A 27,635-nucleotide genomic window follows, 5' to 3' on the forward strand; every position below is an offset into this window, starting at 1 on the left:
CCTCTGGTTTTCACGGGTCATCTGTTTTTCTATGTTATAGAAAAATCTAACTTTGGTTATTCCCAGTGTCTGTGTGTGTGTTTGTTTGTGTGTGAGGGGAGGAGGGAGAGAGAGAGAGAGAGAGAGAGAGAGAGAGAGAGAGAGAGAGAGAGAGAGAGAGAGAGAGAACGCTGAGACCAGAGGACAATAATTGTTCAAGGCACTGTCTTTTTTATCTTTTTTGTCAAATAGGCTTATCTGGTTAATCTCCTGCCTCCACCTCCCCAGGTCCGGGATAACAAGGTATGGCTATGCCCAGGTTCTTTGATTGGTTGGTTGGTTGGTTTAATGGTTGGCTTGGGTTCTGTTTTATTTATGTGTTTTGCCTGCTTGTCCGTACATATTTGTGTGTGTGCCTAGTGCCCTTGGAAGCCAGAAAAGGGTGTCAGATCCCCCTGGATTTACAGGGAGTTGTAGGTCACCTGATGTGGATGTGGGGAACCAAACCCTGTTCTCTGCAAGAACAGCCAGAGCTCTTAGGCACTGAGCCATCTCTCCATCCCCAGCACTGGTTTTTGATGTGTGTGTGTGTTGGTTTTTTGAGGGTCTCTTTGAATAGCCCTGACTGTCCGGGAACTCGCTTTGTAGACCCGCCTGCCCTCGAATTCACAGAGATTCGCCTGAGTCTGCCATTTTAGTGCTGGGATTAAAGGCGTGCGCCACCACTGCCCAACCCCAGCAATGTACTGAACCCACACTTGTGAGGCAAGTGATTTGCTCACTGAGCCATCTCCTCAGAAAACTAGAGCAGCAAGCAGCTGTGTCGTGTTTCCTGAAACAGACATCCCAGAGTTGAGTGCAGTCACCACCCCTTCTGAGTCAAGTGTTCCCTTCCTCTCTAGACAACAAACGTCCGTGATGGGGTCTCCCTAAATGATTTTTCTGGAGAAGGAGAGTCTGGATTTAGAATTTCAGGAGCAAGCAGCAGGTGGCCACAGCTGTTTGGTTACTCTGGGCTCAGTTTCTCTTGGTAATTCAAGGTGCTATCCATCTCAGTGAGGACGGAAGTGAGGGGGGCAGTGAGGAGGGCAGTGAGGAGGGCAGTGAGGAGGGCAGTGAGGAGGCAGTGAGGAGGCAGTGAGGAGGCAGTGAGGAGGCAGTGGGGAGGCAGTGAGGAGGCAGTGAGGAGGGCAGTGAGGAGGGCAGTGAGGAGGGCAGTGAGGAGGGCAGTGAGGAGGGCAGTGAGGAGGCAGTGGGGAGGGCAGTGAGGAGGGCAGTGAGGAGGCAGTGAGGAGGGCAGTGAGGAGGCAGTGAGGAGGCAGTGGGGAGGTCAGTGGGGAGGCAGTGGGGAGGGCAGTGAGGAGGCAGTGAGGAGGCAGTGGGGGAGGGCAGTGAGGAGGCAGTGAGGAGGCAGTGAGGAGGCAGTGGGGAGGGCAGTGAGGAGGCAGTGAGGAGGGCAGTGAGGAGGCAGTGAGGAGGGCAGTGAGGAGGCAGTGAGGAGGCAGTGAGGAGGCAGTGGGGGAGGGCAGTGAGGAGGCAGTGAGGAGGGCAGTGAGGAGGCAGTGAGGAGGGCAGTGGGGGAGGGCAGTGAGGATGCAGTGAGGAGGGCAGTGAGGATGCAGTGAGGAGGGCAGTGAGGAGGCAGTGGGGGAGGGCAGTGAGGAGGGCAGTGAGGATGCAGTGAGGAGGCAGTGGGGAGGCAGTGGGGAGGCAGTGAGGAGGCAGTGAGGAGGGCAGTGAGGAGGGCAGTGAGGAGGCAGTGGGGAGGCAGTGAGGAGGCAGTGAGGAGGGCAGTGAGGAGGCAGTGAGGATGCAGTGAGGAGGCAGTGGGGAGGCAGTGGGGAGGCAGTGAGGAGGGCAGTGAGGAGGCAGTGGGGAGGCAGTGGGGGAGGGCAGTGAGGAGGGCAGTGAGGATGCAGTGAGGAGGCAGTGGGGAGGCAGTGGGGAGGCAGTGAGGAGGGCAGTGAGGAGGCAGTGGGGAGGCAGTGGGGGAGGGCAGTGAGGAGGGCAGTGAGGAGGGCAGTGAGGAGGCAGTGAGGATGCAGTGAGGAGGCAGTGAGGAGGCAGTGGGGGAGGGCAGTGAGGAGGCAGTGAGGAGGCAGTGGGGAGGCAGTGAGGAGGCAGTGAGGAGGCAGTGGGGAGGCAGTGGGGAGGCAGTGAGGAGGCAGTGAGGATGCAGTGAGGAGGCAGTGGGGAGGCAGTGGGGAGGCAGTGAGGAGGGCAGTGAGGAGGCAGTGGGGAGGCAGTGGGGGAGGGCAGTGAGGAGGGCAGTGAGGATGCAGTGAGGAGGCAGTGGGGAGGCAGTGGGGAGGCAGTGAGGAGGGCAGTGAGGAGGCAGTGGGGAGGCAGTGGGGGAGGGCAGTGAGGAGGGCAGTGAGGAGGGCAGTGAGGAGGCAGTGAGGATGCAGTGAGGAGGCAGTGAGGAGGCAGTGGGGGAGGGCAGTGAGGAGGCAGTGAGGAGGCAGTGGGGAGGCAGTGAGGAGGGCAGTGAGGAGGCAGTGAGGAGGCAGTGGGGAGGCAGTGAGGAGGCAGTGAGGAGGCAGTGAGGAGGCAGTGAGGAGGGCAGTGAGGAGGCAGTGAGGATGCAGTGAGGAGGCAGTGAGGAGGGCAGTGAGGAGGCAGTGGGGAGGGCAGTGGGGAGGGCAGTGGGGAGGGCAGTGGGGAGGGCAGTGGGGAGGCAGTGGGGAGGCAGTGAGGAGGGCAGTGAGGAGGGCAGTGAGGAGGGCAGTGAGGAGGCAGTGAGGAGGCAGTGAGGAGGCAGTGAGGAGGCAGTGGGGAGGCAGTGGGGAGGCAGTGGGGAGGCAGTGGGGAGGCAGTGGGGAGGCAGTGGGGAGGCAGTGAGGAGGCAGTGAGGATGCAGTGGGGAGGCAGTGAGGAGGGCAGTGAGGATGCAGTGGGGAGGCAGTGAGGAGGCAGTGAGGAGGCAGTGAGGAGGGCAGTGAGGAGGGCAGTGAGGAGGCAGTGAGGGGGGCAGTGAGGAGGCAGTGGGGGAGGGCAGTGAGGAGGGCAGTGAGGAGGGCAGTGAGGAGGGCAGTGAGGAGGGCAGTGAGGAGGGCAGTGAGGAGGGCAGTGAGGAGGGCAGTGAGGAGGGCAGTGAGGGGGGCAGTGAGGAGGGCAGTGAGGATGCAGTGAGGAGGGCAGTGAGGATGCAGTGAGGAGGGCAGTGAGGAGGGCAGTGAGGGGGGCAGTGAGGAGGGCAGTGAGGATGCAGTGAGGAGGGCAGTGAGGAGGGCAGTGAGGGGGGCAGTGAGGAGGGCAGTGAGGATGCAGTGAGGAGGGCAGTGAGGATGCAGTGAGGAGGGCAGTGAGGATGCAGTGAGGAGGGCAGTGAGGATGCAGTGAGGAGGGCAGTGAGGAGGGCAGTGAGGGGGGCAGTGAGGAGGGCAGTGAGGATGCAGTGAGGAGGGCAGTGAGGATGCAGTGAGGAGGGCAGTGAGGAGGCAGTGAGGATGCAGTGAGGAGGGCAGTGAGGAGGCAGTGGGGGAGGGCAGTGAGGAGGGCAGTGAGGATGCAGTGAGGAGGGCAGTGAGGAGGCAGTGGGGGAGGGCAGTGAGGATGCAGTGAGGAGGGCAGTGAGGATGCAGTGAGGAGGGCAGTGAAGAGGCAGTGAGGATGCAGTGAGGAGGGCAGTGAGGAGGCAGTGAGGATGCAGTGAGGAGGGCAGTGAGGATGCAGTGAGGAGGGCAGTGAGGATGCAGTGAGGAGGGCAGTGAGGAGGCAGTGGGGGAGGGCAGTGAGGAGGGCAGTGAGGAGGGCAGTGAGGAGGCAGTGAGGATGCAGTGAGGAGGGCAGTGAGGAGGCAGTGAGGATGCAGTGAGGAGGCAGTGAGGAGGGCAGTGAGGAGGGCAGTGAGGATGCAGTGAGGAGGCAGTGAGGATGCAGTGAGGAGGGCAGTGAGGAGGGCAGTGAGGAGGGCAGTGAGGAGGGCAGTGAGGAGGGCAGTGAGGAGGGCAGTGAGGAGGGCAGTGAGGAGGGCAGTGAGGATGCAGTGAGGAGGGCAGTGAGGAGGCAGTGAGGATGCAGTGAGGAGGGCAGTGAGGAGGCAGTGAGGATGCAGTGAGGAGGGCAGTGAGGAGGGCAGTGAGGAGGCAGTGAGGGGGGCAGTGAGGAGGCAGTGGGGGAGGGCAGTGAGGAGGGCAGTGAGGAGGGCAGTGAGGAGGGCAGTGAGGAGGGCAGTGAGGAGGGCAGTGAGGAGGGCAGTGAGGAGGGCAGTGAGGATGCAGTGAGGAGGGCAGTGAGGATGCAGTGAGGAGGGCAGTGAGGAGGCAGTGAGGAGGGCAGTGAGGATGCAGTGAGGAGGGCAGTGAGGATGCAGTGAGGAGGGCAGTGAGGATGCAGTGAGGAGGGCAGTGAGGATGCAGTGAGGAGGGCAGTGAGGAGGGCAGTGAGGATGCAGTGAGGAGGGCAGTGAGGAGGCAGTGGGGGAGGGCAGTGAGGAGGGCAGTGAGGATGCAGTGAGGAGGGCAGTGAGGAGGCAGTGGGGGAGGGCAGTGAGGAGGGCAGTGAGGATGCAGTGAGGAGGGCAGTGAGGATGCAGTGAGGAGGGCAGTGAGGATGCAGTGAGGAGGGCAGTGAGGAGGGCAGTGAGGAGGGCAGTGAGGATGCAGTGAGGATGCAGTGAGGAGGGCAGTGAGGAGGCAGTGAGGATGCAGTGAGGAGGCAGTGAGGATGCAGTGAGGATGCAGTGAGGAGGGCAGTGAGGAGGCAGTGGGGGAGGGCAGTGAGGAGGCAGTGAGGAGGCAGTGGGGGAGGGCAGTGAGGAGGGCAGTGAGGAGGCAGTGAGGATGCAGTGAGGAGGGCAGTGAGGAGGCAGTGGGGGAGGGCAGTGAGGAGGGCAGTGAGGATGCAGTGAGGATGCAGTGAGGAGGGCAGTGAGGAGGCAGTGAGGATGCAGTGAGGATGCAGTGAGGAGGGCAGTGAGGAGGCAGTGAGGATGCAGTGAGGATGCAGTGAGGAGGGCAGTGAGGAGGCAGTGGGGGAGGGCAGTGAGGAGGGCAGTGAGGATGCAGTGAGGAGGGCAGTGAGGATGCAGTGAGGAGGGCAGTGAGGATGCAGTGAGGAGGGCAGTGAGGATGCAGTGAGGAGGGCAGTGAGGATGCAGTGAGGAGGGCAGTGAGGATGCAGTGAGGAGGGCAGTGAGGATGCAGTGAGGAGGGCAGTGAGGATGCAGTGAGGAGGGCAGTGAGGATGCAGTGAGGAGGCAGTGAGGAGGGCAGTGAGGATGCAGTGAGGAGGGCAGTGAGGATGCAGTGAGGAGGGCAGTGAGGATGCAGTGAGGAGGGCAGTGAGGATGCAGTGAGGAGGGCAGTGAGGATGCAGTGAGGAGGGCAGTGAGGAGGCAGTGAGGAGGGCAGTGAGGAGGGCAGTGGGGGAGGGCAGTGAGGAGGCAGTGAGGAGGCAGTGAGGAGGGCAGTGAGGATGCAGTGAGGAGGCAGTGAGGAGGGCAGTGAGGATGCAGTGAGGAGGGCAGTGAGGAGGCAGTGAGGATGCAGTGAGGATGCAGTGAGGAGGGCAGTGAGGATGCAGTGAGGAGGGCAGTGAGGATGCAGTGAGGAGGGCAGTGAGGAGGGCAGTGGGGGAGGGCAGTGAGGAGGCAGTGAGGAGGCAGTGAGGAGGGCAGTGAGGATGCAGTGAGGAGGCAGTGAGGAGGGCAGTGAGGATGCAGTGAGGAGGGCAGTGAGGAGGCAGTGAGGATGCAGTGAGGAGGCAGTGAGGAGGGCAGTGAGGAGGCAGTGGGGAGGCAGTGGGGAGGCAGTGAGGAGGGCAGTGAGGAGGCAGTGGGGAGGCAGTGAGGATGCAGTGAGGAGGCAGTGAGGAGGCAGTGAGGAGGCAGTGGGGAGGCAGTGAGGAGGCAGTGGGGAGGCAGTGGGGAGGCAGTGAGGAGGGCAGTGAGGAGGCAGTGGGGAGGCAGTGGGGAGGCAGTGAGGAGGGCAGTGAGGAGGCAGTGGGGAGGCAGTGAGGAGGGCAGTGAGGAGGCAGTGGGGAGGCAGTGGGGAGGCAGTGAGGAGGCAGTGGGGAGGGCAGTGGGGAGGGCAGTCGGGGAGGCAGGAGGACCACAGGGGGACTGAAGCATCTGCTCATGTCACATCACAGTCAGAAACAGAATGACAATTGCCACTTCTCAGCTCCCTTCTCCACTTACAGTCAGGATCCCAGCCAGGGAACGGTGCCACCCACAGCGGGCGGGTCTTTCTCTCTCTCTGTTAATGTCATCAAGAAACCCCCCACGGAAATACCCAGGGGCTGGTCTCTCAGGTGAGTGTAGATTCCCCTGTTGACAGATGACACCATGACACATCTCCCACCATTGCCTGGCTTCACAGACACAGACCAAAAGTAACATTATTTTGCCTTTTTGTGCATATATTTATTTTCCGATTGATTAATTATCTATTTCATTTTTGCAGACCTCGCCTCTGTTAGGAGAATAGAATTTTTGTCACATATCAAGGAGATACATGTCACACATCGAGCTTGCATGGGGACACACTTGTGACACAGGGGAAGGAAGCTTGGAATCCAAGGCCAGTCTGCCACTGAGTTCCATCCTCAGCCAGAAATGGTTTTGTTTTCCTTCCATTTTTTTTTCAAGACAGGATGTCTCTGTGTAACAGCCCTGGCGGTCCTGGAACTAGATCCACCTGCCTCTGCCTCCGGAGTGTTGGGATCAAAGGTGTATGCCACCACCACCCAGCTTCCTCCCAATTTTTGTTGTATAATTTTTCAAAACACTGAGAAGTTGAAGGAACTGTGAAATGCATCTGCCATCCCTTCACCTGGAGCTGCCTAGTGAGCGCGAAGTCTAGGGTCAGTCCCCAACTGAAGTCAGAGCGGGGGTTCGGTCCCCAGCTGGAGTCGAAGCGGGGTTTGGTCCCTAGCGCTGGAGTCGGATCAGGGATCGGTTTCCAGCGCTGGAGTCAGAGCGAGGTTCGGTCCCCAGCACTGGAGTCGGAGGGGTTTGGTCCCCAGCGCTGGAGTCAGAGCGGGGTTCGGTCCCCAGCACTGGAGTCGGAGCGGGGTTCGGTCCCCAGCACTGGAGTCGGAGGGGTTTGGTCCCCAGCGCTGGAGTCAGAGCGGGGTGTTAGAATGACCTGGGGAGAGAGTTCAGTGGGCAAAGTGCCTGCTAAGTAAGCACAGGACCTGAATTTACACCCCAAGAACCCACAGTTAAAAAGCCAGATGGTGTGTACTTACAATCCCACTACTGGGGAGTAGAGAGACCCGCCATGCTCGCTGGCCAACCAGCCTAAACAACAAACTCCAAATCGGTGAGAGACCCTGTCTCAAACCCACAAGTGGGTGGCAGAGCTGGTTCAGTGGTTGAGAGCACCTGTTGCTCTGCAGACCTGGGTTCAGTTCTCAGCACCCACATGTAGCTCACAACCATCTGCCACTCCAGTCCTAGAGCACCCAGTGGCTCCTCGGGCACCCGCTGGGTTTGTGGGGTACATACGTATGGATAGGCAAAACATAAAATAAACATTTTTTTTAAAAGTTAGTGTGCAGTTAGGGTGTTGGGGCAGGAGAGATGGCTTGGCAGTTAACAGCACTGGCTGCTCTTACAGGGAGCCAGGGCGAGGCTCCCAACTACCAATAACTCCAAATTCCAGGGGATCTAATGCCCTCTTCTGGGCACCACGGGCACCAGGCACCCACATGATTTGCTATGCACACACTCAGGTATACACATACACACAAAATTAAATAAATATTTTTTTAAAAAAATGTTGGATGTCAGTAGGCTTCTAAAGAGTGACATCCAGCCAGGCGGTGGTGGCGCATGCCTTTAATCCCAGCACTCGGGAGGCAGAGGCAGGCGGATCTCTGTGAGTTCGTGACCAGCCTGATCTACAAGAGCTAGTTCCAGGACAGGATCCAAAACCACAGAGAAACCCTGTCTCGAAAAAGCAATAAATAAATAAATAAATAAATAGTGACATCCAGAGGTTAACCTCTGACCTCCACATGCATGTACGTGCACACACACACACACACACGTGCACACACACACGCACATACACACATTCATTCACACCCATAAACACACTAAAAATAAGTTACATGGTGCATTCTCTCCCTCCCCCCCTCTTTCTCTCCCTCTTCTCCTATGCACTTCCTCGCTATATATTTTTTATTTAATTCTCCCCGAATCAGCTGTGAGTTAGAGGTAAGCAGCTGTACCTTTTACCCCAAGTTTCTTCTTCCCCCCGGAACCACAGGAATCAGGACATTTGGGGAGCCGTCATCATTCCTGATTCACCTTGATGCCATGACTCCATGAAGCATTTTCGAGGGACCAAGTCTTGCTTCTAGACTAGTCGTCACCGACAGACCATTTCAAGAAATAAGTGAAAGAAACCCTCAGAGCTCGCGGACCACTGTGGGGTCCAGCAAAGATCTACAGCTCACCGCGATGTAAATGCTCTGGGGTCACACAGGGACATCAGACCACGGGCAGCCTGAAGAGGCTCTCCCGCCCTCAGCATGGACTCTGAAGACCCAAAGGCACAGTGCAGCCTCCTACACCACCCAGTCACGACTCCAGGGAGGGAATTAGTGCCGCCATAGCCACTCAGCCACGCCGTGGTAGGCAGAGCCCAGCTCCTGGCCGGATCCCTTCCTCTTACCAGGACAAGTGTAGAATTTTTTTTTAATTGTTTTCAAAACAGATTTCATGTGGTCCCAAAATGAGACCATGATTGTAAATTAAAGTGTAATTAGCCTTTCTGCTTTTATATTCATTAACTCTTCTCTGTTAATGGCGCAAAGCTGGAGCGGAACCCCCGCATTATAAAAACCACATCCAGGAAATAAAATAGTGATTTAGATAATAGCCACAATGTATTGCTGCTTACACATAATTAAACAAATGCGCCATTTAAACTTGGAAACATGACTGAATGTTGATTAACCTCGCCCGGCGATTCTGCTCGGCCCAGAGAAGGGGAGATGCTAAAGATGGGTGGGACAAAGTGTCTGAGCCTATCACATCCACTGCACACAGGAGGGAGGGGCCATGTGGGTCCTGGGAGCAGTGACCAGAGTGGCCCCCAGACCATCTGGGAAAGAGACACATTAATCACATAAGCCAGACACACAAGGATAAAACTGTCATTTCTGGTTCAGTTGTGTGAGATTTAAGTGAGATTGTGGACTGACGGTAGGGGGTGGCCACTAGGGGCTGGCAGACAAGGGACTTGTGGGAATGAGTATTTAAATTTTTAATATATACATTTATTTATTTATTTATGTTAGGGATTGGGTATGCACGTGCCATGGCCTGTGTGTAGGTCCGAGGACAACTTATGTGAATCAGGCTTGGTGACCTCTACCTGCTAAGCCCTCTCAAAGGCCCAGGATGGAGTGAGAGCTGGGATGATAGGGTTTCAGAGATGTGGCGACTGTCCTAAACACTGAGAGCCACTGAACTGTGCACTCAAAAAAGTGACATTTCCATACCACGGTCTTCCAATGCTTATTTAAACGATTAAAAAATAAAAAATATTGTTCCTGGGGGTTGGAAAGATGTCTTGGTAGCTAAAAACACTGGCTGCTCTGCCAGACAACCTGGGTCCAATTCCCAGCAGTCACGCAGCAGCTCACAACCGTCTGTAACTACAGTTCCAGAGGATCCGACACCCTGTCTGTAACTACAGTTCCAGAGGATCCGACACCCTGTCTGTAACTGCAGTTCCAGAGGATCCGACACCCTGTCTGTAACTACAGTTCCAGAGGATCCGACACCCTGTCTGTAACTACAGTTCCAGAGGATCCGACACCCTGTCTGTAACTGCAGTTCCAGAGGATCCGACACCCTGTCTGTAACTACAGTTCCAGAGGATCCGACACCCTGTCTGTAACTGCAGTTCCAGAGGATCCGACACCCTGTCTGTAACTGCAGTTCCAGAGGATCCGACACCCTGTCTGTAACTGCAGTTCCAGAGGATCCGACACCTTTTAACAAAGTTCCAGAGGATCCGACACCCTGTCTGTAACTGCAGTTCCAGAGGATCCGACACCCTGTCTGTAACTGCAGTTCCAGAGGATCCGACACCCTCTTCTAACTTCCTCAGTCACCAGGCATGCACATGATACACATGCGTACTTACTAGTAAAACACCCACATACATGAAGTAAAATATAAAAAGCTAGAAAGTAATTCGTGCCATTGCTGGCCAGGCAAGAAGGTTCCGTAGTAAAGATGCTTGCCTGCAAATCTGGAGACCTGAGTTTGACTGCAGTCTTCCGTGGTGGGAGGAAAAGCATAGCTCTGAAAGCAGCCGTCTGACCTCCACACATCACCCACGAACAAGCAATCACAGGTCTCCAGCTCAGCTGCTAGCTGAATGCAGGAAGCCAGAAGTTCACGCTTTCCCCAGAATCTGCTTCCCACGTCCATCTTGGATCTTCTGAGGCCCGACTGAGGCTTTCTGGAAATGTTGTATTTTATGGTTTTAAGTATTACTACAGCAAGAGAAGTGTGAACAGAGAAGCTTCTGGTCCTGGGAGCTTTTCCAAAAGGAGCCCCCAGTATTTTTCTATTTTATGATTTTCTTTTTCTATATGTTTCTTTTCTAAATAGTTTGTCTTCTTGGCTGAGTTCCCCAGAAGCAAACACAGGCCTATTTGGAAGGTGGCCCCAGGAAAACCAGAAGGGCAGTGTTGGGAACACAGGAAGGGATGCGGCCCAATAGAATACTCATCACTGTGGGGCTGGGAGACAGTGTCTGCTTTGAAAGCATGAGGGACTGAGTTTGATCCCCAACATCCACGTAAAAAGCCAGGCACCTGCAATCTCAGCGCTGTGAGATAGAGAAAGGACCCAGCCAGTTTAGCCAAATGGGGAGCCCCTGGTGCTGGTAATAGACCTTGTCTCAAAACACAAATAGGGGCCAACAAGATGGCTGAGCAGATCCAGGTGCTTGCAACCAAGTCTGATGACATGAGTTCAAACCCTGGGACCCACACAGCAGAAGGCTAGAACTAACTTCCAAAAGTTGACCTCTGATCTCTACACATGCAAACATGTGTATGTGTTCATACACACACAATAACTAAACACTGGAAATAAATGTTTAAGAAGGCTAATGGCAGAACTAGAGAGATGGCTCCGCAGTTAAGAGCACTTGCTACTCTTGCAGAGAACCTGGGTTCAATTCCCAGCATCCACATGGTAGCTTGCAACTATAACCCCAGCTCAAGGAAATCAAATGTCCTCTTCTGGCCTCTGTGGGTACCAGGCATGCACATGGCGCAGAGACATACATATAAGCAAATAATCATACACATAAAACAAAATAAACCTTTTCAAACGTGCTGGATAACACCTGAGAACATCAGACATCAGCACCTGACATATACATGCACCTGTCTCACATGTATACACACACACACAAACACACATGCACCATGCCCGCAATCGTTACATATTTAACTGCTGTCTAACAAACAGTCCCAAAACTTAGAAGCTTGAGACAAATTTTTTTTGTCAGCTCTCATGGTTTGTGTGGCTGATGAATAACAGCATCAGGACCCCAGCTGCGAAGTCAGAGGTGGGCACTGGGCATCTAAAGACCGACCAGTCAGAGGTGGGCACTGGGCATCTAAAGACCGACCAGTCAGAGGTGGGCACTGGGCATCTAAAGACAGGCATGTCCAGGTAGCCAGAGTTAGTACTAACTGTCCCTGGCTGAAGCTGTCTGCTGGAATCCCTACTTATGGTGCCGGAGCTCCTCAAGGTTGTAGCCAACACCCAAAGACAAGCATGAGAGAGGCAGGAGAGAAGCCAGATGCTGCGTTCCGAGGCCTTGAGAAGTCACAGACTCAGTCTCTCCACTAGTTACAAGGTCAGCCAGGTTCAGGAGGAAAGGATTGTCAACAGCCTGTTGTGACAAGAGACTGAAGAGACGTTCCGCCGCAGGCATCAGGCACCCCAGGACTGGCTCACCTAAGCTGTGGAGGCCATGCGGTCAGTTTGGCTGAGAGCCTTCCTAGGCAATGGGCTTCCAGCTTCTTGCACTTCTGCTCAACAGGGCACACACTGAGAGAAGGCCACGCTGCCAAAGAGAGCTGCCAGGCAATGTGATGGCAGCTGGGACTGAGTGTCACCATGCAAGGCCAGAGGGGCTCTGGTGGGGCACTGGAAGCTTCCCAGGCCATGCGCTGGCCAGAGAATGTGGCCACTGAGATTGACTACTCAAAGGTCACTAATCAGTCCCCTGACCGCCCCCCCACCCCTTTGCAAAGTACATGTTGGGATCCCTCACCTACCACTGTGCCAGCCACCGCCCAGTATCCAGCATCGGGCAAAAACCAAGTGCCAGAGCAAAGTGAGACACATGAACATGTCTTCTGAGAACAAAACCCACCTCACCTTACATCCCTGCCTGAAGCTCTCATGCCTCATCCCTGCTCATTACTTCTGCGTGGATGTGACCAGAACACCTGACAGAGACAACCTGAGGAGGTGGATGAGTTACTGTTCAGTTGCTGATATAAAAACACTGTGACCAAGGCAGCATACATAAGAAAGAGTTTGTTCTGGCTGTGACTGCAGGGGCTGAGAGACCATCACCGTGGGCAGCAGGCAGCAGGCGACAGGCATGGCCGCAGGAATGTGAGCTAAAGGCTTACATCTTTGTTATGCAACAGGGTTTCTCTGTGTCACCCTGGCTGTCCTGAACTCTCTAAGGAGGCCAGGGTGGCCTCAGACTCACAGAGAGCCCCCTGCCTCTGCTTCCCAACTGTGGAAATGGGGTTACAGGTGGTTATGCGGTATCCACAAGGCTTGTAGAAATTGAACCAAGATCCTCGGTGCTCTTAACTGCTGAGTCGTCTCTCCAGGACACATCACTTTTTGAGACAAGTTAGGGATAGGCTGGTCAGACAATGAACTCTATGGATCCAAGTATGTCCACTCCCCCAGAATAGGAGGCATAGAGTCAGCTGCTGGAGCTGGCCCTTCTGTGCGTGCTGGGCTCTGAACTCAGGTCCTCATGCTTGGGTGGCAGGTACGAGCTGAGCCAACTCCCCAGGCTAAATCCCAGTTTTTACAAGTATTTATTTCATGCCCAAAGCTTTCCTGGGAAAATATATTATTACTATCAAAGTCAATGTCACTCTAGAGCTAGGAGAGCTGCCACTCTAGAGCTAGGACAGCTGTCACTCTAGAGCTAGGACAGCTGTCACTCTAGAGCTAGGACAGCTGCCACTCTAGAGCTAAGACAGCTGTCACTCTAGAGCTAGGACAGCTGTCACTCTAGAGCTAGGACAGCTGTCACTCTAGAGCTAGGACAGCTGCCACTCTAGAGCTAAGACAGCTGTCACTCTAGAGCTAGGACAGCTGTCACTCTAGAGCTAGGACAGCTGCCACTCTAGAGCTAGGACAGCTGCCACTCTAGAGCTAAGACAGCTGTCACTCTAGAGCTAAGACAGCTGTCACTCTAGGGCTAGGACAGCTGTCACTCTAGAGCTAGGACAGCTGCCACTCTAGAGCTAGGACAGCTGTCACTCTAGAGCTAGGACAGCTGCCACTCTAGAGCTAAGACAGTTGTCACTCTAGAGCTAGGACAGCTGCCACTCTAGAGCTAGGACAGCTGTCACTCTAGAGCTAAGACAGCTGTCACTCTAGAGCTAGGACAACTGTCACTTTAGAGCTAGGACAGCTGTCACTCTAGAGCTAAGACAGTTGTCACTCTAGAGCTAGGACAGCTGCCACTCTAGAGCTAGGACAGCTGCCACTCTAGGGCTAGGACAGCTGTCACTCTAGAGCTAGGACAGCTGCCACTCTAGAGCTAAGACAGTTGTCACTCTAGAGCTAGGACAGCTGCCACTCTAGAGCTAGGACAGCTGCCACTCTAGAGCTAGGACAGCTGTCACTCTAGAGCTAAGACAGCTGTCACTCTAGAGCTAGGACAGCTGTCACTCTAGAGCTAGGACAGCTGTCACTCTAGAGCTAGGACAGCTGTCACTCTAGGGCTAGGACAGCTGTCACTCTAGGGCTAGGACAGCTGCCACTCTAGAGCTAGGACAGCTGTCACTCTAGGGCTAGGACAGCTGTCACTCTAGGGCTAGGACAGCTGTCACTCTAGGGCTAGGACAGCTGTCACTCTAGGGCTAGGACAGCTGTCACTCACTGGGCGGAGCTATTTTCGCTCCCCAAATCTCATCACTAGGGAGCAGTGGAGCAGGCACCTGACCTAGGCGCTTTGGCTCCTCCTGAGAACTGTGCCCTCAGTCTGGAAGCATGGGTTTTGCTTCAGGAGGTTCTCAGGTTGAATGTGCCATCAAGGCCTGGTTTGGGGCTCCATTTCCGGTCATGCGAAAGAGAGACAGGGGTATGACCTGTGTTGGGAGTGGTGAGCAGGCCCTGGGCAAGAGGCACCAGCTCCCTGGATGCCATCTATGAAGGCACGTCTGCAGCCTCTCTTCTTGCACCTCTGCATTCTACTGCAGGGCACCGGCTTTCTGTTTCTTGGTCCCAGGAAAGCAGATCAAGGTGGGTAGGAATTCTGCCTTCATAAGCAGTAGCCACACACCTTATCTGTGCCTTTGCCCCCCCGTCTGGATGGTGGAATTAATGCTGGGACTCACCACAGTGTCGCTGTGTGGGCAACCTCCATCCTCACGTAAATACCACGAGCCCATCTCCAGGGCTTAACTGCTGCATCTGGCTTCTCAGCTGCACAGTGGACATGTCCTCTGCAATCCCAGCATCCTCTCAACCTTTCCACCACGTCCAGTCCAGCCAAGCTCAGTATCCCATGACACTCTCACTCCAGCTTCTTCCCAGGTGGCAGCCTGGCATGACAACTGGAGTCTTCCCAAGCTCTGTCCCCACCTCTTAGCACCTCTTGATCTTCAGCTGGACAACAGACCTGGAAATCTGCAGGGCTCACAGACACAATGTGGCTCAGAGAGCGCTGTGGCCACAAGAGAAGTCTAACATGGATTGTGATCAACACCATGACCAAACTACACAGCTCAGGGAAGAAAGGGTTTATTTGGCTCACGTTTGTCACGGCCCATCACTGAGAGAAGCCAGGGCAGGAGCCTGGAGACAGGAGCTGAAGCAGAGGCCATGGGGGCATGCTGCTAACAGACTTGCTCGGCTTGGCTTGCTCAGCCTGCTGCACTCTTAGTCATCTCAGGGGTGGCTAGGCCCAGAGTGGCTGGCCCTCACATATCAGTCACTAATCCACAAGGCCATGCACACAGACTTGCCTACAGGCCAATCTGATGGAGGCATTGTTTTTCTCAATTGAGGTTCCCTCTTCCCAGATGACTCTAGCTTGTGTCAAGTTGGCAAACACCTAACCAGCACATGTGCCAACATAGGTCATCAGGGGCAGGTACTTGGGAGCCAGCCTTCTATGTCACAGCCAGTTGGAAGAAGAGAACATTGGATCTGGAGGGACCCACTGACACAGGTGGGCACTAGTGGATGCTGGGCTCCCCGTGGGAGCTCAAGCAGCCACTCTAATGGTTGGCTTGACTGATTTATCAAACCCTGGACCCAGAGATGCTCTCTACTGAGTGAGGCTGAGAGGCCAGGACCTCCATGTGTAGAAAGCATCAAAAGACTACAGAAGACGAATGTAGAGGTCATGCCTGTATCTGGACATCTGGAAGCTGATGCAGGAGGATCATGTACTTCAGGCTAGTCTAGCAAAACATTAGTCAAGACAAAAGCCAAGCACTGGTGAGATAGCTCAGGGGTAAAGGTGCTCATTGCCAAGCCCAACAACCTGAGTTCAATCCAGGAACTCACACAACAGAAGGAAAACTGGTGTAGGAGGTCCTTCTGTCCATGTGTTGCTTTCATTGGTTAATGAATAAAGAAACTGCATTGGCCTAGTTGACAGGGCAGAACTTAGGTTGGTGGGGAAGACAGAACTGAATGCTGGGAGGAAGAAAGACAGAGTTGGGGAGATGCTATGGAACCACCACCAGAGTCAAACATGCTGAATCTTTCCTTGTAAGCCACTGCCACAGGGTGATATACAGATTAATAGAAACGGGTTAAATTAATGTAAGAGTTAGCCATTAAGAAGTTAGAGCTAATGGGACAAGCAATGATTTAATTAATACAGTTTCTGTGTGATTATTTTTGATGTAAGCTAGCCAGGCAGCCAGGATGAACAAGCAGCTCTCTCCTTACAACAATTGGCACTTCGACGTGGTTGACTATATCCACATAAAACCTGAGAGAGCTTGAAAAGGAATTCTCGATAAAAGAAAAAATAGAGAGAGTTTAACACAGCTGTTTGCTGGTGGTGTGCCGCAGCTCCTTTAGGAGAGATTTTCCTGATTCAGCAGCCACAGCAGAATAAAAAGTGGTGGGTTTAAAATGCTGGCTTTCGGGGCCACTGCTGGCATGAGCTCTGAGTCTTTCAGGCAGGAGGTCCGGCTACAGAGCATTTGAGTTGGGTTTGTGAGCAGCTTGCAGCTTGCTTGATGGTTACTTGGACTGGCATGTACCTGGAACTGGGGCAGTGTGTGCAGCTCAGAGATGCTAGCAGCTCTGCCATGCTGGACTGTACAGAACTAGCAGGAACTACCATATTTACCATAGTAACAGCGCATCTTACATTTTAGACTGGGCAGGCAAACAGATGGTACCGTATTACCCCTACTAATGGAACCACTTAGGTTTTTAAGAAGTGCTTAGCATTTTAAGAAGTGCTCCTGGACAGTAAAGAATTACAGATTCACAATAGGACAGATTCAGACATAAAAGACCTCTAAATGGGTCACTGTGTTGGATAAATGTGTGTAGGCTTGGGAGAGAGAAGAAAAATAGTATAGAGAGTTGGAAAAGATTTAAATCATGTTTTAAAAAAGTCTTTAAAGAGACAGAATACAGACAGTCATAGATTAAAAGGAGAAAATAAAATAAGCCACATAAAGATGGAGAATACACAGAGAGTCTGGATTATGCATATTATTGTATTTTCTTTGAATTTTTTGACTGTGAAGGAGCTAAGTACAGAGAGACATTTCATTGTATGGGCTGCTAAGATAAACCAGCATGTATATTATAAAGGTATATTGACTTCAGAATTTGGGTCTAAGAACATATTGCTTGGGAAAAGAGATTCTTCTTTTGTTTTCATAGAAGATGAGAACCTGTGGATTGCTTCCAGGCGAATATGATTTCATGGAACAAGACCTCCTGAAAGGTTTCTGTAAACACCCTCAAAAAAATCACTTCACCCAACTGCTGACTGAGATGAACCTAGTACACAGGATACACCATGAAAGACCTAATTAACAGTGCCCCCAAACAGCAGGAAGCAGTATGGATAGAACTACATCCATATTCACAAATATTGTCTATAGATGTTTGTTTACATTTAAAGGAGGATATGCTATAGATGTTTGCATTGGTATGAATCTTGCTTCATTGATACAAATTTAAGGTGAATTTTGTTATAGTGTGTATATGTATTTTTGATCTTAATTAGGATATTATGTTTGCCCAGATCATTAAAAAATATAATGTATAATTAAGAAATACACGTTAATAGATAGTCATCTATAATAGTCAAAATTGTAGTCATGTTAGTTAAATTTTCTAGATGTATAGAGATATATTTCAGTTAGATAGGTATTCTTCAAATCTTTCAGAGACCTTCATTTAAAATGTTTTAAGAACTTAGGACTTTTCATGACAATGAGATACATCTGCTCCTGGCAACACCAAGCTACTTCAAGAGGAAGATGGGCATCGAAGAGGCTTCTTATGGAGTTGGTTAGCCATTTAGGCAGGAAACTGCTCTTGCCTGAACTGCTTAACTGGACATGCAGAACCCACAGAGAAATGACTGCTGAACTTGCCTAAAGGTGAGATGATCCTTCAAGGTTCCTGCTTCATGAAAGAGTCTGCGAGACATACTGCAGGATACATACAGAAGAAAATGACTGAACTGTCTTTGAAATTTCCTGCTTTGTGGAAAAGTCTACTGGATACTATGAGCCTGTAGGCCAAAGATGGATGCCCCAATGTTACAGAAGAACTTTGGGTGACTGTCCAGGCAGCAAGAAGTCTCTGTCAATTCTAGAGTTTTGGAAGTTGTTTATAATGCACTTCCTATTTACTTAGGTAATATTCTATCCTTCTGGAGTCTTTGATGGAACTGAAGAATAGACAGTTATAGTTTATAATGCACTTCCTATTTATTTAGGTAATATTATATCTTTCTGGAGTCTTTGATGGAACTGAAGAATAGACAGTTATAGTTCTCCTTAACTATGATAAAGGATAAAGTAGATGTAAGTATTGTAACTGCAATTCTTGCTTGATAACTGTTTTGTTATATATAATTTTATTATGTTAAAGCTAAAGCCCTCCTTTTTGCTTAAACAGAAAAGGGAAAATGGTGTAGGAGTTCTTTCTGTCCATGTGTTGTTTTCATTGGTTAATGAATAAAGAAACTTCTTTGGCCTAGTTGATAGGGCAGAATTTAGGTTGGTGGGGAAGACAGAACTGAATGCTGGGAGGAAGAAAGGCAGAGTCAGAGAGACACTATGGAGCCACTGCCAGAGTCAGACATGCTGAATCTTTCCCGGTAAGCCACTGTCACATGGTGATATACAGATTAATAGAAATGGGTTAAATTAATGTAAGAGTTAGCCAATAAGAAGTTAGAGCTAATGGGCCAAGCAGTGATTTAATTAATACAGTTTCTGTATGATTGTTTTGGGTGTAAGATAGCCAGGAGGCCAGGACGAACAAGCAGCTCTCTCCTTAGAACAAAAAACCGCTAACTCCTGCAAGTGTCCTCTGACTGCATCCCCCCACACAAACAAATCAGCGTTTTAAAACTAGAGGTGTTCAGAGAGGTCAGAACTGAAAGCTGGTGGCGCTTATCCCTTAAAATCCACCACTAACCCACACCCTCAGCCTCTTCTGTTTGCAGGCTGGAAAGGACAGGGAACAGAATCAGTGAATAGATCATTCAATTATGGTAATCCCAGATAAGTGTGCAACCTAATAAAGTCCTGATTCAAGCAAAAAGCTCTAGACATGGAAAACAGAATCCAGACTGAAGTCATGTCATGGGGGTCATTGTGAGCTCCTACCCCGGTTCCCATGCTAAGCAGCTACAAACCAGAGGCTCTTGTATGAAAGGGGCGCTGGACCCCTGTGAAGAAAGACCCCATCACGCTTTTCTCAAGGCACTATAAAACCACTTCTATCCTCCATCCAAGACCACTTGGCAATGTGACCCTGTATTGAAAAAAATAACACCAGGGATTACTGGATGGTGACTCTGAATTAAGCTAATTCTAGAAATGTCTCAGATATTGATGCAGTCCAGTCTGAGCAGGGACTTCTGGATGAGTTCTGCAGTGAGCTAGCCACCACATTTCTCCCAAGTCACATTTGGGGTCCATGCAGAACTCAGGGACCCTCCTCTTGGTCCTGCTCCTGCCTGCTTAGATCATGCAGGGATACTCAGTGACTGGGGTGGGGGCTCTTGGAGGTCCAAGCCTCTCTCACAGGCCTCTCATCTTGGTCACTGACCTGAGTGTTTGGGGACAGAGCCGTGCCAATCAATGAGGTGAGCAACGCATCATCCAGCGTATGAGCAGGGCAGGCACCTTGGGGGCTCGAGTCCTGCAGGAATGCACCTTCAAACTGCACAGGACATCTGCCCTCAAAAATTGCTCATCTTCCTCTGCTGCTGCAAAGCATAGCTTTTAGGACAAATTCTTCTGCTCTGCTTGCATGAGTGATGCTTCCATCTTTCTCCACTCTTTTATGTCTTGACTACTTATTCTGGCTTTGTGCTCCTGAAGAGCTAAACTCACTGCATTCCATCATGCATCTTGTTGAGCCCAGATGTCAACATCTCTTCTGGTAGTGTGTGGGACAGAGAAACTACAAGCCATCCAGACTCAAGCACAGGACTAATAGAGGAAATGTCAAGAAATGCATGGTCTAGGTCAGAAGATGAGGACAGATGCCCTAGATCCCATTTGCAGGGCCCTGTGGCTTTCCCGACCCAGCTCAAGACTGTGAGATGGGAAGTTGGAAGCAATGCTGTCCCTGCTCACTGCTGTAACTCAACACCCGAGGCCAGGCTTTTAATAAAGTTGATTGTCCTAAAGTCTCAAGAGTAAAGACCTTCTGGCTACATTGTCACACAGTAGAGGGTGCCATGTGGGCATGCTTGTGAGACAGACTAAAAGGAAGCCAGAGTGAGTCACGGGACGGGCTTTCCCTTCCTATAATCTCTTGTGGGAACCACCCAGGGTCCTGCAAGAACTTATGAATCCCCACCTGGGGAGACAGGCAGAGGTCAGCCTTGAATGCTGCTTCTGAACCATCATCCATCCCCCTCTGGTTTTTTGAGACAGGGTCTCTCACTGGGACTTGGGTCTGCCATCAAATCCCAGGATCCTCCAGCCTCCACTTGCCCTGTAGTAAGACACACAAATTAATTGTTTTTTTTGTTTGTTTGTTTTCTTGTGAGGATTGAAAACCAATGAGCCATCTCCCAGTCTTCAGATATTTTATTTTAATATAAATTTGCTTTCCCACCCAAAATGCCTCTGCCAAATCTCCATCCATCTGTGTTCAAGAAGCTTGTCAGTCACCGTGGAGATATGCAGTCCTGCCCAGGCCCAGAGGAACCATTCTGCAGCAAGTTACATGCCACAGGGCTTGGGGAAGTCCCCGTTCACCCGGGACACTCTGCCACTCTGAAACAGTGGGTTTGTTGAAGGGTGTAATTGTCCTTCAGAAGATTCCCGTTGCATCACTGGCCACAGAGCACAGGACTTTGCCCACAACACTGGCTGTGTTTCCATGGTCAGAAGTCAAGGGGAAAGTGTGGGTGGCTCCAGTCACTATTAACCCTAGCGACCTCAAGTAAAATGTTGGTTTCCCATTCCTGCAAGGAGAAATGTTCTGAGCCGGGACCACAGCATCGGTGTCACGCTGGAAGCTAAGCTGAAGCAAATGGGTGCTGTCTAGCCTGACTACTGGGGAAAGCTGGGGTACACAGCCATTTCTTGGTGGCTTTGGCACCTATACAGACACCAGAACCCGTAATTGCTCAGGTCCCTCAGACAGAAAGCAGCTGTCTCCAGATGGCTTACAGTACTCTGCGCAGGTGTGAGCAGCTGCTAGCACCCATGCTCCTTAGAAACTAGAAAGAAAAGAGTCTGTCAGGAAAACAATCAGGCTCACAACTGACATAATGTTTCTCCAAAATGTCTTCCACCGAAGGTGGCAGACTCCAGCAATACAGAGCCCTCAGTGCTGAGGGGAAGATGGGCTGCTTTCATTGGTTTAATAAAGAACTAAACCCAATAGCTAGGCAAGAAGAGGTTAGGCAGGACTTGACACAGAGAGAGCTCTGGGATGAAGGAGGGCAGAGTCATCAGGAGACGCAGCAAGAAGCAAGATGAACATGCCATGTTGAAGAAAGGTACCAAGCCACATGGTAGAATGTAGATAAGAAATATGGGCTAAGTTGTAAGAGTTAGTTAGTAATAAGCCTAAGCTATTGGCTGAGCACTTATAATTAATAGTAAGTCTCCATGTGGTTATTTTGGAGCTGGCTGGCAGAACAGAAAATTACACCTACACACAGATGTGGTCGGCCTCCTAGTGACTTCTGGTACCTGCACCATCTGAGGCAGGAGCATTTCTGACACAATATTTCCCATCCCCCATATTCTCTGGCACTTAACCTTCTAGTCCCCAGTTGGCGATATTGTTCAGGTAGGATTAGGGGATGAGCCTTGCTGGTAGAAGTTTGTCACTGGGGTGGGTTCCGAGTTCAGAGGCTCTCCACTCCCAGTTTCTGCTCTCAGGGCTTCTTGCGTGTATTTGAGGTGAGCTCTGAGCTGCAGCCCCATCTGTCCCTTTTCCGCATGATGGTGATAGACTCGGCCCCCTGGAGCCCTAACCCAAAGACTCCCTTCCATCGGTGAGTCGCCTGGGTGGTATGTTTCCTCACAGCAGCAGGGAAGTGAGTGAAACACAGAAGTTTCTAGAAGAATGCTTTGTATCACTCTGCCAAGCAAGGTCTCAGTACCAGCCGGGATTTCCGTGAGGGTGAAGACAGTGCAGATGTGGCAGAGGGTGATGGGGGGAGAGAGGGCTCTGTGCCAACACTCGCCACCAGCTGCCCAAGGCCAAGGGCAGCAGTGCTCCCAAGGAGCAGCTTCCTGTCGTCACCACCTGCCCCTCCCACCTCTCAGTCTCCCACACCCTCTTATTTAATGGGGACTCAGCACCTCCTAGCACCAGCTGCTCTTCTAAAGGAGTTAGGTCCACATAGCAGCTCAGCCACCTGGAACTCCAGTTGCAGGCTCCAACCATACGCTTCAACTCCAGACCCCAGCCACAGGCACCAGCCCCACTCTCTAACCAGAGGCTGCAGCCCTGAGTACAGGCTCTGGCTGGCCTAGATACCTGTCCTAGGCTTCAGCCCTGGGTTCTGCTCCCAGGATCCCATGGCAGGTTCCACTCCAAGTGCTACCCCAAGTCTCTAGCCCGGTATTCAGGCCTTGTTGCAATCCTATGTTGGAGAGGTATGGTCCTTGCTATAGCCCAGGATCCTGGCCCAGGGCCCAGCTCCAGACTCCAGCCAAAGTTTCCATCCTCATGCTCCTCCTTAGGAGCCACCCCAGCAACATTTCCAGACACTAGCCACAAAATAAATCTCAAATCCCAGCCCATGATCTCCTTGCACTGACTTCAGACACCAGTTACAGGCCCATGCCCAGCTCAGACTCAGCCTCCATGTGGTCATCCATAAAGAGATGGGGCTCAAGGCTGGTGCAGGTCCCCTTGGCAGGTGGGAGACTGAGGCAGGTGAGAGACAGACAGACAGACAGATATGCCATGCACAGAGAGTTTATTTAGTGGGTTATGGAGGGGAAGGGGAAAGGGGGGGAAAGGGTGAAAGAAGGAGAGAAGAGAGAGAATCAGAAGCTGCCTCTCCAGAAGAAGAGCAGACAGAGAAAGAAAGAGAACTAGAGGGAGCTGGAGCTGAGCTAGAGAGGAAAGGGGAGGTTGGGAGTGGGCGGGGCCTGTCTCTTAAAGGGACAGGGTACCCAGGTGACAGACCAGGCCAGCAGAGTACAACACTCCATCCCTAGACTCAGGCTGTATGCTCTTTGTAGGACTCTTGCAGGGCATAAAGTTTGAGCCCCAGCACTGCGTTGGGGCATCTGCCTGTCAGCTTGGATGTGGAGGCAGGAAGGTCAGACAGTATATGGGGAGTGCAGGCCAGGCTGGGTCAGAAGTTGTGCCTCAAATAAGAGCAAACAGTGACAACCTGTCTCAAAAGACAAACAAATGGTGAGAATTCAAGTGCATACATACATATATGAACATATATTCAAGTACATCATACATATATGAACATATATTCAGGTGCATACATACATATATGAACATATACGCAAATAAGCACAAGAAAAGATGCTCACTTTTGTCAGTCAAGCAAGGGAGGCATGTGAAGGGGTGACGGTAACCAACACAACCACAAAGCAGATCCATTTCATGCCAGATTTGACCAACTCAAGTTCCGGAACCAAAGATGTGGCAGAAGCACATGCATTTCCAGAGGCCAGCACTGTCTGTCTACTTGTCTCTGCTGCCCAGCCCAAGATGATGAGTGTCCAGCCCTCAACCAGAGTTATGTACACAGTGTGAGGCTGAAGGCATAGGAAAAGCCATGCCAGTGTTTCAGCTTCCATACGTGTGTTCCAGCTTCCATACGTGTGTTCCAGCTTCCATACGTGTGTTCCAGCTTCCATACATGTGTTCCAGCTCCCATGTCTGTGTTCCAGCTCCTGTGCCCATGTTCCAGCTTCCATGTGTGTTCCAGTTCCCATGCCCATGTTCTGATTCTGTACCTATGTTCCAGCTTCTGTGCCTGTGTTCCAGCTTTGATACATGTGTTCCAGCTTCCATACATGTGTTCCAGCTTCCATACATGTGTTGCAGCTCCCACGCCGGTGTTCCAGCTCCCATGCCTGTGTTCCAGCTCCCATACCTGTGTTCCAGTTCCCATGCCTGTGTTCCAGCTCCCATACCTGTGTTCCAGTTCCCGTGCCTGTGTTCCAGTTCCCGTGCCTGTGTTCCAGCTCCCATGCCTATGTTCCAGTTCCCATGCCTGTGTTCCAGCTTCCGTGCCTGTGTTCCAGCTTCCGTGCCTGTGTTCCAGCTCCCATGCCTATGTTCCAGTTCCCATGCCTGTGTTCCAGCTTCCGTGCCTGTGTTCCAGCTTCCGTGCCTGTGTTCCAGCTTCCGTGTCTGTGTTCCAGTTCCCGTGCCTGTGTTCCAGCTCCCATGCCTGTGTTCCAGCTTCCATACATGTGTTCCAGCTTCCATACATGTGTTCCAGCTCCTGTGCCTGTGTTGCAGCTCCCATGCCTGTGTTGCAGCTTTTGAACTGACTGGCTGGAATCAGTGACTGTGGAGTTGATTGAGGATGCTGGAAGCTGCAGATGTTGGGCTGTCTTGAGTCCTCTCACTAGCCACTGCTGCCCACCTCGGTGTGTGACTCACACACATGACTAACAAGCCTGAAAGACTCCTAGCTTGCGACAATCCAAAGCCAAGGATGTCATAACATCTGAAGCCTCAACAGAAATGTCCCTGCTGGCAATGACACGTTCGCTTGGTGGTTCTGATAACAGAAAAGTGTCTTTGTTATTCTTTTTAGCATTTTTTTTGAATTTTCAAGATAGGGTTTCTCCGTAGCTTTTGGTTCCTGCCCTGGAACTAGCTCTTGTAGACCAGGCTGGCCTCGAACTCACAGAGATCCACCTGCCTCTGCCTCCTGAGTGCTGGGATTAAAGGCATGTGCCACCACCACCCGGCTGTTATTCTTTTTAAAGATACAGTGCTGGGGTGGTGGTCTCACAAGGGGCAGCGGTTTGAGGCCTCAGCAGGCCACTTTGGCCACTTTGGCTGGTGGGAGACTGTGTTGGGTGAGAGACAGACAGATACATCATGCAGAAAGAGTTTGAGTATAGAAATGATTTAGAGGGTTATGGAGAGAAAAGGAAAGGGGGGAGGGGAGAATGGGAAGAAGAGAGAAAGGAAGAGAGAAGGGGGAGAGGAAGGAGGGAGAGAGAGCAGAAGTTACCTCTCCAGGAGAGAGACAGAAAGAGAGAGAGCACAGACTGGAGGAGGCAGGGGATCTGCTTGCCTCAGTAGAAGAGAGGGGTGGGAGTGTGTAGATGGAGTTGTGGGCTGCGTTCCTGCTGCCTGGCTCCTGGCCGCCTGACTAGCTTATGCCCCAAAACAACAACACACAAATTGTATTCTTTTAAACACTGCCTGGCCCATTATATCTAGCCTCTTCTTAGCTAACTCTCATATCTTGCTTAACCCATTTCTAATAATGTGTGTAGCACCACGAGGTGGTGTCTTACCAGGAAAGATTCAGCATGACTGACCTGGTAGCTGGCTCCATAGCGTTTGCCCCAGAGAGAGGAGAGGCATGGAGTCTGCCTAACTTCCCTTCTTCCCAGCATTCTGTTCTATCTACTCCACCCATTTATGTTCTGACCTATCAGACCAAACAGTTTCTTTATTAACCAATGAAAGTATGAGGCCCACCCACACCAGGAGTGGGCATGGCTTGTCTCTTAAAGGGACAGGGTACCCAGGTGACAGACAAGGCCAGCAGATCATAATATTCCCATCTTTTTCTTATAAAAAGGCAGGGAGTTAGCACAGCAGGTTAAAGGAATTGGGATGGCAGGTTCTCAAGACTGCTTCCTGCTTATTTGTGGGCATCAAAGTCTTTCTTTGGTGGGGGGGGCTGAGAAAGCTGGGTGCTGGTCACATCCTGGGGTAGCTGGTCGCTTTACTCCTGTCCAGGGTTTGTGGTATAGAACTGTCTGGTGTCTCTTGGACCTGGCAAGGTGTTGGCAGAGCAGAGAACAAAGTTAAGTTGAGGAAGAAAAAATTTTCAGGACCAGGAAATTGAGGGGGGTGTATCTGACCTGTTTAAGGTGGATCCTTAAATTCAGTTCCCTGGAAATCACAAGAATGTTTTGAGTTTGTGAAAACAGAAGTTTTAGACACATACATTGAATAAACAGCAGCATATTTATGTCAGAATGACTGGGACAGATGTTTTGGCACAGCGAAAAGTAACTGTAAGACTAGGAAAGGCAGTGTGAGAGAGAAATCTGATAACTTGTATTTGTCCTCACTCCTTTATAACTTGCAGGTGTACACCTTAATAACTTGTATTTGTATTTTGTTGAAATTTCTGTGGTGAGGTTTTCCTTTTAAACAGACAAAACCTCTCAGCTGTCAAACTGCATCAGAGAACTTTGAGAAGGATAAAATTTTACTTGAGTTATTGATTAAGAACAACAGAGAACATACTAGGTTGGCACCCAGAGCTACTCCCCAGAGTCCTTCATGGTCGCTGAGGGTCGTATCTGCCTTCTGCTGTTTAGCGCAGGGCCTGCCAGGCTCCAGAAGATCCTGTGGGCTAGAAATCTATAGGAAGACAAGCCTACCCTGACCTGAGCAGCTAGGCTGTCGATTCCAGGGATTCTGTCCACATCTGGAGATCTTCAGTTTAGATGAAAGGCAGTTTTTACCAGTGGTCAGCGCTTGGCTGTTTATGAAGCAAATTGCCGATTAAATACCATATTAAATACCATATTCTCTAGATCTCTGAGCAGTTGAGGGCTGCTTTTCGGGTATAGATAAGTTATGATTCAGCATAGAATCTGCCTGGAGAGCTGGGTCCAAGCTTGACTGTACTGGCTCTCCACTTAACAGGTGAGATTTGTACCTGTGAAAGACAAAGAAGAAAAAACTGCTTGCAATAGGAGCTTAGCGGTAGAACTGACGATAGTAGAGAACAGTGTAGCATATTTTAAAGCAGGGTTGGATCACATATACAGTATTTTTGTAAGAGATTTAAAAGTACAAACCAATTTAAAACATGAGACTTATTGTTTTTGTGGTCTGGAATGATATATAATGAACAGACAATTATTTAACATTTAACAGTAAACACATATGTATTCACACCCAGTTGAATTTAAGTTTTACACACATATAGTTAAATGAAAAGTGAGCGAGAGGAAGCTGCTAGGGGCGGGACCTCACGTGGAGAGCCTTCTGCTGTGCTCTTTGTCTAGGGGCGGAACCTCTGGCTCCTCCCTTGGTTAAGCTCAAAGAAAATGGCGGCAGCCATGGTTGTCCTTATGGTGTGACTATTTATATTTAGCCGTACGCTGGTAGAAGTTAGAAATGTGGTTTGTTTTCCATAGCTGAAAATGCAAGAATGTCAAAATTGGCACAAACCCCAGGGCAACAAGCGGGAGGTCTCCAGGCTAGCGCAGGGGTTGATACCAAAGCCAAGCTGATGGGGGGGGGGGGGGGTAGGGACTGCTCCAAACAGCCCTGACAGTGAAGATCATTTACAAGAGGTCCTAAAAGGAAAGGAAAAAAACACCACTCACAACAAAACAATAAAACAAAAATTCCGAACAGTGAGAGGGCCATTCTGAGTAGTCTGCTCACGTTTTTAGCTATGGGAAACAATGAGGCAGAAAAATAATCCAAGGGGCCCTGGGCAGTGCTAGGGGAGAACTCGAGAAAGGGCCGTGGCGCAAGAGGCACTAGGCCTAAAGGGGAGCAGTATCCG

The sequence above is a fragment of the Microtus pennsylvanicus genome, chromosome 9, assembly GCF_037038515.1.
Source record: "Microtus pennsylvanicus isolate mMicPen1 chromosome 9, mMicPen1.hap1, whole genome shotgun sequence".
NCBI classification, from domain to species: Eukaryota; Metazoa; Chordata; class Mammalia; order Rodentia; family Cricetidae; genus Microtus; species Microtus pennsylvanicus.